This window comes from Choristoneura fumiferana, chromosome 24 (genome assembly GCF_025370935.1).
Source record: "Choristoneura fumiferana chromosome 24, NRCan_CFum_1, whole genome shotgun sequence".
Lineage (NCBI taxonomy): Eukaryota > Metazoa > Arthropoda > Insecta > Lepidoptera > Tortricidae > Choristoneura > Choristoneura fumiferana.
In genome coordinates, this window is record NC_133495.1 from 5,835,984 (window position 1) to 5,840,652 (window position 4,669).

General features: G+C 38.7%; 1 pseudogene; it reads left to right on the top strand.

The window, feature by feature from the left end:
• The first annotated feature begins 1,678 nt into the window (after window positions 1-1,678).
• The window catches only part of LOC141441928 (uncharacterized), a 20,552-nt pseudogene continuing 17,561 nt past the window's right edge, over window positions 1,679-4,669 (top strand).

The following is a 4,669-nucleotide window of genomic DNA, read 5'->3' on the forward strand; positions in this document are numbered from 1 at the left end:
AAGTTGTTAAATAGAGAAGCTTGCATGTAGAAACTAACTATAACCTAAGCAACTTGAATTTTTTTAAATAACCGCCGACATTGTCATTTCAGATTTCAATGTCTCAAAAACGGTTTTAACCGATTTTTAACAAACATACCTAGCTAATATTATTATAATACCTAGCTAGTTATTATTATGTAAGCTGTTAAAATATCTTGAATGAATAAATAAGTAATAAAAAATAAGCGCCCCTCTTTTTGCGTTGGGGGTTAAAAATAACTGACTAATTATTGATTAGTTTAACAATGAGAGCTTAAGTAAATTAGTTTAACCTTTTGTGATGGAAGAACCGCGTTGCGAAACTTGGCACTATTTTACATTTTTCTTTTTGAACGAGCATACGTTTTTAGTTGGCGTGACCTTTCCTTTTCTCTTGTTATTAGTTCTGTGTTTCCGACAGTCCATCCCAAACATTCCCATACAAAACCAAGTCGTTACGAACCCATAAAGTTATTATGCAATCCGCTAACGAAGAACACCGCAGTTATATGGAGCGTTATTGTGCACACTGGCGGACAGCGGTAGAGAAATAATTAACAATATCATGGGACAAAAATCCTGGTAAAAAATATTCCATTTTGTTTCCCAGGTAAAAAAAATTTATTTTTTGCGCCAGTTAAATTATGAGAAAAAATTGGACACGTATTTTTTCTTTTAATAATTAAAAAAAATGACAATGCGCCTCACAGTTTGGGAGGGGGCCCGTACGTCACTGTGATAAAAAGTGTCACGCGGAACTTTTGCTATATCTTAATTTTTTCTTTGTTTAATTGACAAAAGAAAAAAAAAGAAAATCTATTAGATTAAGTGCGCGTTGGCAGGCCTCCCACCAGGTGGATTGACGACATCGTGAGAGTTGCTGGAAGCCGGTGGATGCAAGTGGCGTTTTTTCAGCAGTGGACGTCTTCCGGCTGATGATGATGATGATGACTAAATTAAGATTAAAGTGCCAGCTAACCAGTGTCTCAAGCTCCGAACCGCTCTCCATTATTATTAATATATTATTATTAATTTCAAAAAGGTCAAACAAATTTAAGTATCGTCATCCGGACCAGCGTAACTACTTTAAAAAAGTACAAATCAATTGTAAGAATAAATACCCATGTACCTACGTTGACTATTGGAATAAAAAAAATTCTTGCATTAACCGTTGACATAATTTTCAAAAAAAAAGTCAATTGGGATTGATAGTTTCCTAAAAAGAAATAATTAGTCCATCAGTCTAATAATATTTTCTACTAACTCGGTGAATAAAGTTACTTTTGTATAGCAATTAACTAATGATTTGACCCTAGGAGCACTTTTAACTTTAAATATCATTCGAATGTCCCATTAAACCCCTCGCCAGTGCACTCTCGCAGTTATAACAGCTGATTATCCCGCCACGCTCGTATTGATTCATTCGGCTAATCCGATGCCCCTGCGCATAAAACTGTATCCGGCGCATTGTTGGATCTATAACGTGGCAGTATGGTATGCGATACATGGATCAAATTAGCAATACAGCCATAGAATAATAATAAAAGAAAACTAGTCCACAAGTAACATGAGCTAGCGCGAAGACAAAATATTTATTTGTATGAATTCAGTAGGTCTAACCACGGTCTAACTACTAAATTCAAGACACATTGGAGACATGGACTGGAATGGCAAGGGAATCAACGTTAACGGCGTGTATCTTAACCACCTGCGCTATGCTGATGATATAGTTATAATTGCTGAAAGTGCCGAAGACCTGCAACTCAGTTGGAGCAACTATATCAAGCGTCCTCTGCGAACGGGTTTGAAGATGAACATGGACAAGACAAAGGTTATGGCGAAAGCCGATCTCACACCGAATCCCATTTCATTGAATGGACGACCGCTGGAGCAGGTGCAAGAGTACACGTACCTAGACAGGTGATAAAGTTAGGCGGGGGCTCGATGATGGCTGAGAAAAAAAGAAAAACAGTTTGGATGGGCAGCCTTCGGAAAGCTGGCTACGTGCTGAAGTCCAAAATTCCCCATCGTTGAAAACGAAGGTGTTTGATCAGCGCGTGCGGCTATGACGTATGCTTATGACTTTTGAGACATGGACGTTGACTGCTGGGATAATCCACGAGCTGAAAGTGACGCAGCGTAACATGGAGCGAGTCATGCTCGGCATAACGCTACGCGATCGAGTCCGGAACGAGCTTATCAGAAAACGCACGACAGTGGTCAATTTGGGACATAGAGTCGCAAAGCTGAAATGGGCTTGTCCGGCCACGTGTGCCGACGACACGACGATCGGTGGAGCAAGCGCGTTTTGGAGTGGAGACCCCGGCTAGGCAAAGAAATGTGGGCAGACCGCCTGCTCGATGGTCGATGACATTGTGGAGACAGCTGACCGGTCCGGAAGAGAGAGAGACACATAGTCGAAGAAGAAGAAATATTAATATTAATTATAAATATTTGTAAAAAAATTCTCACTGAATTTAATTCTGAAATGGTCATCCTATAGAAAACTATAGGTTAGGTTAGGTTTGGTTTATAACAATCTGAACAATTATTGGATTCAGAGGAAAAAGAGTTATGACAAACGATCATTCTGACAACTTACATTCGGACTTCAAAAAGTATGCGAGCCGAATGGACCCTGCAAAATATACAGGTGTTAGGACTTTGCAAGGTCGGATTGCTCCCACCATGCTCGCAATCCTGCCGTGAAGCAGCAGTGTTGCGTGTTTCGGCGTGAGAGTAGACAGCCGGTGAAATTACTGGCACGTGAGTATATCAGCCTCATGCACGTCTGCAATACCCTGGTGTTGCAGATGTTTATGGGCGGTGGGATCTCTTACATAGGAGACCATTGCCGTTTGCATCCAGATATCAGACACGGCCACCTAGATGCCTACCACTGCAATGTGTGTGTCAGATATTGGTGCTGGTTTACTTAACGTACCTACTTGCCAGCATTTCAAGTTTCAAGTCCGTGTGACAGGTACCCTAAATATTTCACAGGTTATTAAAGCATTCCTCATCAAGGTTTAGGCGCTACGTTCCCAGAGACGTGCGACAACGCGAACCCAATTCAACTGGTCTCTCGCTTGGGGATAGTGACCACGCGATTTTGGTCACCATTTTAGAGAACTCACGTTTTTACTACTAAATATAACCTTTTATTTAAACTTGCCACCATAGTATAAGACTTTTTGTGCCTTCGAATTTTTTATAAATGATATAAAGTTTCATGTTCATAATCATAAAAATTGATGAAGGGTCACATTAGTTAGTATGTAGTTTGACCCAACCACATACATATAACGGTTGAGTCAAATCTTGAAAATTTAATGTCTCTTCCAGTGGTAGGATTAACTTGGATTTTACCTACTACATACATTTATTACATGATGGATGTGCATTGATGACACTTCAAGAAGGTACAGTATACAGAATAAATAGTCATAATCTCATCTCAGCTCTAATTTTGTTCCACTGCTGGACTCAGGCTCCTATCAGAATGAGAGTGCTTGGGCCGTCGTCCCCACGCGGGTCCAGTGCGATGGGGAACTTCACACACACCATTCGATTACTTTCGCAGGTTTCCTGATGATGTTTTCCTTCACCAGAAAAATATCGTAGTAAATCGCAACTGTAATTTCCCATTGAATTCCTAAAAAAATAAGGCACGGATTTGAATCCACGATGCCCCAACAAAATGTAGGCTTCTTTACAGGCGACAGGCATAAAAAAAAAGTATTTTTTTTTAGTGATAAACTTTTTAAGGATATACTTAACTGAAAGTTTGTCAGTGTATTAATATTTATATATCTCAGAATATTGTTTGTGTTAAAAGTTTTTAGTTTTGGGACGGTATTGTGTGTTTTAAACTCTTTGCACTCCATGTTCAATATTAATCCAAAAATAAATAGATGAATCACCTTGCTCCACCTTGTATTTTTTTCTCTGTAGTATCTGTTTTGTGTATCCCTTACTGTCTGGTGTACAATAAAGAGTCTTTGTATTGTATTGTATTGTATAAATTATCCAACATTCTAATCAATAATGGTTTTAGATTGAATCAACGATCCTAACTTCATATTACAAAATTAGTAAAACTAGTAATACGGAAATTCGTCGAAGAACTAAAATCACCGACATAGCTGGAAAAATATGCAAGTTGAAGTGGCAATGGGCGGGCCAACGTCGCTCGAAGAACAGATAATCATGGGGGAACAAAGTCCTCGAGTGGCGACCACGAACCGAAGACGATGCGTTTGGCAGGCCTCCCACAAGGTGGACTGACGACATCGTGAGAGTTGCGGGAAACCAGTAAATGCAATAAGGTATAATAAGGTATTATAAAAATAGAAATGTAATTTTATACTGATTTCTTTAAACCAATTTTACAATTCGATTCATGTAAGTATGCTTATTTAAGACACATGATAGTAACAATTAAGGTACACTCTAGTGTAAAAATATAAACTTATTCAAAGTTTCAAAAATATGCCCCGCGGACTCTTATTGAGTGATTCGAATAGATACATATTTTGCACTGGACTGTACATTTTGTGATTTCCTTGCTTCACTTAAGAGATAAACGCGATTTTAAAAATATTTATTGGAATGTTGTTTACAACACTTGTAGCAAATGCCAGGGCGA